The following is a 12,644-nucleotide window of genomic DNA, read 5'->3' as shown; positions in this document are numbered from 1 at the left end:
GGGCATATATCGCTCGGTGAAGTGTGCATAGTGGTAATGTTTCCAGTGTGATATGACTATTTCCATGTCACCTTCTCCTGAGCATTGTACTTTTGCACCAACATGGCAGGATTTTGGAGCATCATATCTCATTGTTGGGTCATTATGTATGTGACAAATAGATTTGTGCATGGTCTTGTGTGGGATCTGTAGGAATGCACTTGGCATTGGCCTACTATTGTATGACAACAGGTAACTGAGGTATCCTCCATGGGCCAAAGCTTTGGGTGGTGAGGCCACTTACTTGTTGAATGGTTACTGTGATTGCACAACTTCAGCCATGCAATTGTATTTGTCTGAGATCCTGGTTTTGACAGTTTAGATAGCATGCATGCATATGGTATTGCACATGTATGTGCCACTTAGGTGGAGGTTTTTGCTGGGGCCTACTTAACATCATAGTAATATTTGCTAATCAGAGCTGTTGTTCAAGTGTGCTCATGGACATGTGATGACCCTATTTCTCTTTGTATTTGCAGTATCAGCAAGAAGAAGGAGACAGGGCATAGCCGAGTGGGGAAGCATTTGGCCATAGGACCTTGGGTCAAGACACCAGAGACAAGGGGTACTCTGTGGCCTGGAGAGCGAGGGGAGTGCCACTGGGGAGACCGGAACATACTCAGCATCATTTGATTCTTCCTCCAGTGCACACTCTCTAGTGGTGGCAGACCAACTGGGGTATCCCCCTGTATCATCTTTGTCACCACCCCATTCTATCACCACCCTCTCTGTTGCTCCGAACCCAGTTATCCATGCCTACTCACCCAAGAGGGTGGGTGTCTCCTTTGCCGCAGGCGCCTCCGCCCCAGCCCACATTACCCATGCTGTCCTCAGTGAGGAAGCTATTGACCTCCTGAGAAGTATCTCTGTGGGTCAGACAGACATTGTGAATGCCATCTAGGGATTGGCAACCCAACTCCAGCAGATATCCTGGAAGGCATTCATGGTGCACTGTCTAGACTACAGAGATCTTTTCATTCTGTAGCCTCCACACTAATGATGCCAGTCACCCCCCACCTTCTGTCCCCCTTCCATCTCTCTCTTCCCAGTCCAAACCTGCCCTCTCATACCTACTCAAAGCACACAGACTGATTCACACACACCCACCCCAACAGACAAGAGAATCACACACAGACACGCACCACAAAACACGCTGGCACACAATCAAACAATAGACACCCACAGGCACAACATCAAGCACCACTTCTCCAGACACCCCCACCACCTCCAGTATAACTCACACTAAATCAAGCATACCCACAGGCACCACTACAACAGTCAGTGACACACCCACCATACCCAGCATTACTGCAGACACTACACAAACAGACATACAGACTTCTACCACACCCACAATACCCACAGACACCACCCCAACAGACACACACACATCCAACACTCCAACCCCAAAACTTCCACCTCCCAGCCCCCAAGACACACAAACAAACTCACTCACACAAGCATACCTCCCACATGCACGCACCAATGACATCCACACCAACAAAGCAGATAACCACTCTCTCGACTTCCAAATCTCCACCCCTTCTGCAGACCTTCCCTGAGTCCCTAAGAAAGTTTTTTTGTTTGACCTTGACCGTTTCCCTATTCCCTCCACCCCCTGTCCCAAACCAAAGAGGCTGTGAGCCACCTCTCAACTCCTGGATTCCACCGCCAAGTCCTCCTCTGCCACACCTACCTCCCCTGCAAGCACCCAAACCCCTTCCTCAAGAAGAAGCCTACCCCCCAAAAAGCAGTCCACCCCTCCCAAGACCAAACCTATCTCTCCCAAATCTGACCCCACACTGCAAAAGATGATCCCTGAGGTGCCTGCCTGCCCACCTGATTCCTCTTTCTTTGGAGGTTCCCTGGCAGTGAGGAGTCAAGTGAGAGCACAGTGATGTGCATTGCCTATTGACTATAGACTGGCCAATAGTCTTGACATTTTGGCTTTAACGTTAATAAAAACAAACAGTTGTTTTTTGGGGTATACTTTTGTCCTGCAATTCCTTTTCTACCTTAAAGTTATTCCTGAGTAACTTGTGTTCTCTGCCTACAATTGTATGTGTTTCAGCATGCTTGCTGATCCAGTTGCTGTTATTTGCAGTATCTGACTTTGTGGGCAGTGCTCTTATCCTCCTAGACAAGGGTATATGTTGACTGTATGGATATGTGGGTGTACATGCAATGGTGGTGTCATGGCATTGTGTATTGTTTGTTATGGTAAGTATTTCATCTTGTTTTGACCAATGTGAGCATGTATGGTGTTAGACTTGCCCTCCTGATACGGATTATGTATTAATCCTGTGTGTGGCATCTTGTGCTTTGTTTGTACAGACATGGAGTGTGGTCAGTTGTTCTACCTTTGGTTGCATTTGACTGTTTATGTCTCCATTTTGCTGTGTGTACATTTCAGCTACTTCATGCAGATGTATGTCCCATGCAGTCGGAGTTGTATGTGATTTGTTGACTTACACTTCCACATTGGGCAGATAGGCATTTCACTTGTCTCTGCTACTGTTTGTCCCTGAAATACATGAAGGGCCAGTTCCTGTGCAAATGTTGTTTAAGGGGCATGTGCAAAGTGAGATGTGTCCCGGTGCTGCCTTCTTCCCTGAGTGCACCTGATGCCTCCACCCCTATTGTGCAGGTAGTGTTTGCATACTGAGCTTGGTATATTTGTCTCTCTGTCTATTGTGCATACCACTGTCCTTTCATTGTGCTGCAATGTGTGTGATATGTGTGTGTCCGTTGCAGGGCTGTTTAATGGGAGTGGTGTTTGTGTTTCATGCCACATCCATACATAGACGTGTTGAATGTGATGACAGTCCATGGCATGTGTGCAATGTGAGTGTGTGACTTGTATTTCTAGATGTGAAGTGGCTGTGTTGTTGGTGTTGTGTAACCCAATGTTCTGTACACTACACTATCCCTGTGCCTGAGATGAGCAAGTGTATTTTTGTGTAGTGTTGCGGTGCAGTGTGAGTGACCTGTCCTAAGAGGACATATTGTGACTGTGAATGTATCCTTTTTTGGTGTCTGATTCTGATTGTGTATACAATGACAAATGCAGTTGGTGCCCATAGCATGACTCCCATATGATGTGGATGACAGCAAAAAGGTACTTTATTTTGGTGACACAAAAACCAAGGCTATACACCCTTAGGAGGTAAGTAATACACAAATTATATACACTAGTATGCAGAAATAGGCATAAAACAGTTAGAAAACATTGCAATTAGTGAAAATCACCATAGTTAGAAATGGGCATGGGGAAGCACAAACCATATACTGAGAAAGTGGAATGCGAAAGTCGGTCTCCCACCTAGGCAAGTGTAGTGTGTAGAGGGGAGCTGGGAGTACTTAGAACGCCCAAAGGTAAGTACCATAACCCAACCCAGTGACCAGGAAAGCAGGAGCAATTCACAGTAAGTTTCCTAGAACACACAGAAAAGAGAACAGAATACTGCAAAACCCAGAGGAGACTGCATGACAACAACAATGGATTTCTAGAGCAGAGGACCTGTGGAAAGAGGGGACCAAGTCCAAGAAGCACAGGAGAGTCCAGGAAGGGCAGGATCCCCAACCCACCAGGAGAAAGGTGCAAGAAGTGAACCACCAGTGGGGATGAAGAGTCAGCACTGCACCCAAGAAGACAGAGTCAGGTTCCTGGAGGATGCAGGTGATGTCCCATGCTGCATGGAGGATTGCATTCAGGTTTGCGTCATCGTAGTCTGCCAAAAAGCCTTGGCCCATGCAAAGCTCACGAATAGCGGAAAGGACCAGGTCAACTCTACCCAGAAGGGGGAATCAAAGGCTGCCCTCAGTAGTACAGGGAACCCACCGATGACCAGGCATTGCACACAGGAGTCCCACAGGATGCGGGAAAAGAAGTGGTAAAAGAGGCCCACACAGCACTACGACAAAGGCTCCCACGCCGCCTGGGAACAACTCGGGAAGCTGTGCATCCCAGGATGGAGTGCTGAGGGCCAAAGCTTCAAGTTGCACGAAGAACTTGAAGAAAGGATGCCAACAAGACTTAGCAGTTGCAAATGACGCAGTGCACGGGGAACTGTCTTGCATGGGGAGGCAAGGTCTTACCTCCATCAAAGTCAGACAGCTGGAAGAGAGGACCATCAGACCATATCAGTCTACCACCTGTGATGCAGGATCCACGCAGCTCAGCAGGAGAGGGGATCCACGCAGCCGGTCGCCTTTGCAGTTGGTGCCTGCAGAAGCAGGGGAGTGACTCCTTCATTCCAAGGGAGATTCCTTCTTCCTTCTGATGCAGGCTGAAGACGGGCTGTCCTCAGAGGATGCATGACCGGGAAACTGTTGAAGTTGCTGGCAGGAGATGGGGATACAATGTTTGTTGCAGCTTGCAAGGTCCTGAAGAGTCCAGATGTAGTTTCTTCTGTGAGAAGTCAAAGTGGAGAGTGCAGAGGATTCCTCCTTAAGTCTTGCAATCCATATCTGAGGAACCACCCAAAGGATAGACCCTAAATAGCCTTGACAGGGGGATTGGTCACCTAACCAGGTAAGCACCTATCAGGGGAGGGCTGTGACATCACCTGCTGGCACTGGCCACTTAAATGCTCCTAGAGTTCCCTGTCAACCTTGAATCCAAGATGGCAAAACCCAGGGACCCTTTGGAGGAGCTCTGGGCACCACCCCTGGGGTGGTGATGGACAGGGGAGTGTTCATTCCCGTTTCCTTTATACAGTTGCATGCCAGAGCAGGGACTAGGGGTCTCTGAACTGGTGTAGACTGGTTTATGCAAGGAGGGTACCAAATGTGCCATTCAAAGCATTGCCAGCCTGTAACACCTATTTCCAAAGGGAGAGGATACAACACCCCTCTCCAAAAGGAAATCCTTTGTTCTGCCTTCCTGGGCTCGAGCTTTTCAAGCAACAGGAGAGCAGAAATCTGTCTGGGAGGTAGCAGCATCTTTTTCTGCCTGTAAACCCTCAAAAGGCTGAAATGGCAATACTGGGGTTCCTCTAAGGTATGGAATCATACAACCAATGCTTGCCAAAGCCTTGGGGTATGATTCCAACATGTTTGATACCAAACATGTCTATGTTCGGAGTTACCATTATGTAGCTGGACATAGGTAGTGACCTATGTTCAGTACACGCTTAAAATGGTGCCCCTGAAATCATGAAGTCTGGGAAAATGGGCCTGGAGTTCGTGGGGACACGTCTGCTAGTGCAGCGGGGCCCTCACACACAGGTACTTTACACCCTGCCCTCTGGGCTACCATAGGAGTGACTTATAAGTGACCTGGTGTAGTGAAAAATGGCAGTGAAAGTGTGCTTGCACCTTTTCACGCAGGCTGTAATGGCAGTCCTGCAGAAACCTTTGCATGGGCTCCCTATGGGTGGCAAAATATATGCTGCAGTCCACAGGGATCCCCTGGAACCCCAAAGCCCTGGGTACCTAGGTACTATATACGATGGACTTATAAGGGGGCACCAGTATGCCAATTGTGGGTGAAATACAGACTTTTGGGAGAGAGAGCATAATCACTGGGGTCCTGATTAGCAGGATCCCAGTAAACACAGTCAAGCATGCTGATTTCAGGCAGAAAAAGGAGGTAACCATGCCAAGAAAGAGGGTACTTTCCTACACCACGGCGGTGTGATTTTGTGCTCTGTCAAGGTTCATCAGCAGCGGCAGGACTTGTGTGATGGGCTCCATGTGAGTGCTTCCCTTCATAGTCCCCATTTCCACCTTCTGAGACATGATGGTTAGACCGGCAGGGTCACATTGGTGGTGTGCAGCCTCATGATATGTCAGGCGAAAACATAGCTCCACTAGCCTGTTTGTGCAGCCTCGTGACCACGGTGGTCTGTGCTTTCTGGCTGTGCCGGCGGGATTGCAGCAGTTTTTGCTCCATAGGCCCCAATGACTCTTAATATGGTGGTCCAACCACCAACCCAACAGTGGTTGGACCACCAATGTTGCCATGGTGATCCATGGACCGCAAAACTCATAATGAGTCCCTAATGTCCGAAGTTAAAACCTGACACCAGAAAGCAGTTGGCACCAATGTTTCATGGCACCATTTTGAACCTTAACCTTAAATGATAAAAAATCATAACTCTGTTTTATTGATTGGATATTTGTTGCTGTGGCTTCGTGCTATTTTGTAGAACTAACTCAATTTTCTAAATTGGTTTGGGATTAGTTTTCGTGTTGTGTTTTAACTTTATGACTCTTTGACTATTGCATAAATACTTTACACATTGCCTCTAAGTTCACCTTGACTGTTCTTCTGACAATCTACCAGAGAGTTTAGCACAGTGTTATTTAGTGACTTTTGTGGTTCCCACCCCCCTCAACTAATACTCCAATTTCTTATAATTTTCAAAACATACCTGACTAAACAATATTCAAGACTTTTCCAAATTCTGCCTGCGGTGCACACACAATGTGCTCATTGAATAGGAATACAATAACAAAAAGCATTCCAATACAAAAATTTAAATATGCTGTTAATGTAATAAATATATACATGTGGCATCAAGCACAGATGCAATTAGTCAACAAAGGTATTAATTTTGCTGAGGCCAATGCTTCTTGCATCAGTTAATATTGTTCAATACTCCTTTTAGGATAGATCTCAAAGGAGCCAAGAATAATGGCCCTCATTATGACATTGGCGGTAAATCTGTGTTGGAGGCTGGCCCTCTAAGCAGTGTACAAAATCGAGTACACTATGCAGAGGGTTCAGGCAACCACACGTTGGCTTCCAGGGATAAAAATTCGACCACCTAATGCTCCAATTTTTAAGGTAGCTGGTCGAACAGTTAGGCTAATCCAGGAGATGTGCTAAGTATTTGCCATACTCACAAATCCAATCATGCACTACACACACTCAATGAATAACTCAGGACCAGAATTTAGAAAAATACTTCAGACTTTTATATACATTTTAAGACCAAGATCTTTTGAATACATTAAGTACTTTTCTTGTTATGACTTTTTAAAGTTTTGGCAAAGTTAGTCTTTCTGTGCGTAATTACACAACATGGGAATCACTTTTAAAAAAGCATTAAAAATCGCTCAGATGAGTTACCAGCCTCTTTTTTTGCAGGATGGTTTCAATAGTCGGGGGCACCTCATGCCAAATGGAGAGCCTCAGGCGGCTTCCAGTTCTGGCGGGAGCAGCATTGAAGAGTCTCTTGGCACAGGCACAGGGCCACCTGGATGGGCTACTTGGAAAAGGAGATTAGTGCCTGGGGTCCCCCTGGGCTGTTGAGGTCGCAAGGCATTGGGGACCCGGGGCAAACAGCAGATCCCGTGATGCAAGACCCAGGGTGGCCAGGTGCAGGGCATTTTGGAGGTCTTGGATGCTATACGCAATGGAGTCCACTGGAGGTGAGTCTCTTCGCGAGCGGCTACAGGACAACAGGGGCACTCTGGTTGGAGGTCCAGGATGTTCCTGAAGTCCTTTGACTGGGGCTTCGTCCTGATCCTTTTTCAGCTCAGGCGAAGCTGTTTTTCTGCTGGTCTGATCTCAGCTGACCAGTACCCAAAGTATTGCTGTATCTCGGCCGCTAGAGGGTGCAGTGCCACCAAACTTGGCACAGGTCTGGGTCATATCCAGGTGGTTTTCAGTGTGTTGTCAGGTCTGGCTGTGACTTACGATCACAGAGATATCTGCAATTCAGTGAAGTGACCCTCACTGGATTGTTGGTCCTTTGCAGGTTTCTTCATTTTCTTGAGTGGTGCCTCCACTCAGGAGGGAGATTTAGGCTATTTGCGAGGCCTGGAGGTCCTGTGGGGCTTTTGAGGTCAGTCCAGTGGTCAGCTCCTCAGCAGCAGCAATTATTGGGACTCTGGTGCAGCAAGCATGGGTCTTGGAACCTCTTCTGGTGCTAAAGGTCTTCGGTTCTCATCCTGGCGGGTTCTTTGGTGCTGTCTTCTTTCTTCCTGTTCAATCTAAATTCTTGGTATAGGGGAGCACACTAAATTCTGAATTTAGTGGGTGTTTTAGGGGGAACATGGTAGTGTCCAATGGGAGACTTACCCTTGGTTGGCTACACCGACTACAGTGATCACTTCCTGTGGGAAGGATCGCTTCCCCAAACCTGATTGGCTATTTTCCTCCATTCCAAGATGGAGAAAAATAATATAGAGGGTCAGCCTCGCATGCAAGCCCTTGGGGGTGGTGCAAGCTCAGTGAGGCCACTCCCCCTACCCTTTGTCTGGTTTCCCCCCTTTGCTCCCACCCAAAATAGGGGTTTGCAAAGGGGAAAGCCATCTGCTGCTAGCATGAGGCCTGGGAGCTTGAGTTTCAGTGGCTGTAGCCCCTTGAAGCTCACCACCATGGTGTTGCACATTCCTGGGGGAGGGGGAGTTATTTCCTCCACCCAGGAAGGGCATTGTCTTACAAACCAGAGAGCCATGTCACTCTCCCAGGTTTGTAAATTGGCCACCTGGAGTGGCAGGCTGGATGGAACCAGTCAGCAACTATGCCAGTTAGGGTTAGCTTTTGCAGGGGGCACCTCTAAGGTGACCCCTGAGTACAGTTAGAGATAAAACCAATACTGGTACCAGTTTGGATGTATTATTCTGAGTTGTTTGATTCCAAACAACCCAGGGTGCAGAGCAGCCATCATGTAACTGGGAAACTCGTGTTTGACCAGTGCCCAGTACCCAGTTCATGTACGTAAAATGGCTGCTCTGTTCACTCACTAGGGACCTCATTATGATCTTGGCGGCAATCACCGCTGACCGCCGTGCTGACAGTGAACAAAAGACCACCAGTGGCGGTTAACTTCAAACCGCTGTATAATGATGCCAAAAAGACAAACCTCTAAAAATCTAGCAACCTCCACCACCGTTAGGACCAACAACAGTGGAAAAGTAGTACACCCACAGCCATGCAGACAAGTCATCCACCCACAAGATAACGATGCACAAATCAATCAATCTATCAATCAATCAAGAATGTATAGAGCGCACTAGTCACCCGTTAGGGTCTCAAGGCGCTGGGGGGGGGGGGAGCTACTGGTCGTAGAGCCATGTCTTGAGGAATTTCCTGAATGTCAAGAGGTCTTGGGTTTGGCGGAGGTGGAGCGGTAGGGAGGTCCAGGTCCTGGCGGCTAGGTGGGAGAAGGATCTTCCTCCGGCGGAAGTGCGGTGGATGCGGGGGATGGAGGAGAGGGCGAGGCTTGCGGAGCGAAGATTGCGGATGGGGGTGTGGAAGGTGAGTCTGTTGTTGAGGTAGGCAGAGCCTGTGTCGTGGAGGGCCTTGTGTGTGTGGATGAAAAGTTTGAAGGTGATCCTCTTTGATACTGGTAGCCAGTGTGGGTCTCTGAGGTGGGGGGAAATGTGGTTGCGGCATGGGACGTCCAGAATGAGGCAGGCGGATGTGTTCTGGATTCTTTGCAGCTTTGTTAGAAGTTTGGTTGATATTCCTGCATATAGGGCGTTTTCGTAGTCCAATTGGCTGCTGACCAGGGCGTGGGTGACAGTTTTCCTGGTTTCAACGGGAATCCACTTGAAGATTTTGAGGAGCATACGGAGAGTGTTGTAGCAGGAAGAGGAGATGGCATTGACCTGCTGAGTCATGCTGAGTGTGGAGTCCAGGATGAGGCCCAGGTTGCGTGCGTTGGTGGTGGGTGAGAGTGCAGATCCTAGGGAGGTGGGCCACCAGGAGTCATTCCAAGCTGAGGGGTTGGTGCCAAAGATGAGGATTTCTGTCTTGTCTGTGTTTAACCTGAGGTGGCTTGATTCCATCCAGCTGGCGATGGCGTGAAGTCCGTTGTGGAGGCGGTTCTTTGCAGTTGTAGGGTCTTTCGTGAGGGAGAGGATGAGCTCAGTGTCGTCAGCGTAGAAAACTATGTTGATGTGGTGGGTTCGTGCAATGTTGGCGAGGGGGTCCATGTAGACGATGAAGAGCGTGGGGCTGAGCGAAGATCCTTGGGGGACGCCACAGATGATTCTGGAGGCTTCTGACGGGAACGGTGGGAGGTGGACTCTCTGGGTTCTGCCTGAGAGAAATGACAAGATCCAGTCGAGTGCCTTGTCACGGATTCTAGCGTTGTGGAGGCTTGTGCGGAGAGTGTGATGACATACTGTGTCGAAAGCAGCGGAGAGGTCCAGGAGGATGAGCGCTGCTGTTTCTCCTTCGTCGAGCATGGTACTAATGTTGTCTGTGGCAGCGATGAGCGCGGTCTCGGTGCTGTGGTTTCTGCGGAATCTGGATTGGGAGGTGTCGAGTACCTTGCAGGCACTGGGATAGTTGGCTGTTCATGATTTTTTCGATGACCTTGGCTGGGAAAGGTAGGAGGGAGATCGGCTGATAGTTCTTGGGGGCCTCTGGGTCTACCTTTGGTTTCTTCAGCAGGGTGTTGATTTCTGCATGCTTCCATCCTTCTGGGAAGGTGGCTGACTTGAAGGAGCTGTTGATGGTTTTGCAGAGGTGGGGGACAATGATGGTATTTGCCTTGTTGAAGATATGGTGTGGGCAGGGGTCCGATTGTGATCCAGAGTGGATGGAGGCCATGGTGGTGGCGGTGTCCTCTATGTTGACGGGGGTCCAGGTGTGGAGGAGGTGGGTGTTGCTTGTAGCGTTAGGTTCTTGGGTGTTTGTAGTCAGCTGGTGGGTCTGGGGTTTGAAGCTATTATGGATTTCTTCTATCTTTCGATGGAAGTTGGTTGCCAGTGAGTTGTAGAATTCTTGTGATGGCGGGGGTTCGTTGGAGCAGGCCCTGGGGGTGGAGAGTTCATTGATGATGCCGAAGAGCTCTTTACTGTTGTGAGCGTTGGCGTTAATTTGGTTTTTGAAGTGGGTCCTTTTGGTGATGCGGATCAATTGGTGATGTTTGCATAGGGCATCCTTGAAGGCGATGTGGTTGGAATTGGTGGGGTCAAGGTGCTAGGTTGTTTCCATTCTGCGACATAGCCGTTTGGATTCCTGTAGTTCTTTTAGTTTTTTTTGAGCGGTGCGAGGGTGTTGGTGCAGTCTTCTATCCAGCGATGTAGGTTGGTGGGGCTGTGTTGGGGTCCAGGGTCCCAGGGGGTGGGGCCCGGGCGAGAGTGGAGATCAGTTGATCTGTTGATATTTTGCTCCAGTTGCGTTGGGAGGGTTGTGTCGGGGGTGGTGAGTGACTGGTTTCTGGTAGGAGAAGTGGATGCAGTGGTGGTCTGTACAGCTGAGTTCGGTGGTATGGCTGAAAGAGACGTGGTAGCTGGCTGAGAAGATGGGGTCGAGTGTGTGGCCTGCAGAGTGGGTGGGTGAAGTGACGAGTTGCTTGAGACCGAAGTTGGCGAGGTTGTTCATTAGGTTGGTGGTGTTGATATCGTTGTTATTTTCTAGGTGGAAGTTCAGGTCACCGAGGAGGATGTAGTCTGTTGAGGCGAGGGCTTGGGAGCTGATGGCATCGGCAATGTCATCTCAGAACTGCAGTCTGGAGCCAGGGGGTCTGTAGATCAGTGTTCCTGAGTGTGTTGTTGACGTTGATGTGGATTTTGAAATGGAGGTGCTCGGCGGAGTTGATGGTGTCGTGGGAGTTGGTGGAGATTCTTATGGTGTTTTTGTAGACTATGGCGATGTTCTGTTGCTTCGGTCTCTTCTGGTGATCTTGTAGTTTTCTGGTATGGCTATGGCTACGTCTGGTTCCGATGCCGAATTCATCCAGGTTTCGGTGAGGAATGCGACGTTGGGTGAGTATATGGTCAGTAGGTCCCATAGTTCAGTTGTATGTTTGTGGACGGAGCGGGTGTTAAGTAGGATGCATCTCAGGCGGTTGTCTGTTTTGATTTGGAGTTTGGAGGTTCGGTTGCAGGTGAAATTGCAGGCTTTGCAGGAGAAGGGTCCTTTGGTGCACGTTGGTGTGGCCTGGAAGCAGATACAGGAGCGTCCTAGATTAACGGCGTGTAGTTCGTTCGCAGAGTAATGGTGTTCGGTGGCTTGGGGGGTGTGTTGGCCAGGGGTCTGGCGCTGGGGGCGCGGTCTTGGCGCGGACTGGAGCAGACGGGCTTTCCTTTGTCGCGCCTTTGGTGCACCAGCGGCGCGCCTGTGCTGCGGACGGCATAAGAGGGGAGGTGGGAGGGAGTGGCAGCTGGGAGGAGGGAGGGAAGCCTTCAATGGGAGTGCGGGAGCAGCAGGAGTCAGGAGCAGGAAGCTCCGAGGCTTAGGGAGGGGGGTGGGGTCGCGGGGAAGCAGCAGCAGGAAACCTCGAGGGTAGCCCAGAAATGGAAAAAATAGCACTGAAATGGCAGCACCTACCGGAGCAGTAGCGAGGTGGGAGCGAACTGCCTGCAGTGATGCAGGGTAAGGGGTCACTGCTAGCCTCGAGCTGCGGCCAGCATAAGAAGGGAAGGTGGGAGGGAGTGGCAGCTGGGAGGAGGGAGGGAAGCCTCCAGTGGGAGTGCGGGGCGGGGACAGCAGGAGTCAGGAGCAGGAAGCTCTGAGGCCGAGGGAGGGGGACAGGCCGTGGGGAAGCAGTGGCAGGAAACCTCGAGGGTAGCCCAGAAATGGAAAAAATAGCACTGAAATGGCAGCATCTACCGGAGCAGTAGCGAGGTGGGAGCGACCTGCCTGCAGTGATGCAGGGTCAGGGGTCGCTGCTAGCCACACGCTGCGGCCGGTT

Source organism: Pleurodeles waltl, chromosome 5, assembly GCF_031143425.1.
Source record: "Pleurodeles waltl isolate 20211129_DDA chromosome 5, aPleWal1.hap1.20221129, whole genome shotgun sequence".
Lineage (NCBI taxonomy): Eukaryota > Metazoa > Chordata > Amphibia > Caudata > Salamandridae > Pleurodeles > Pleurodeles waltl.
This window is presented reverse-complemented; position numbering follows the sequence as displayed.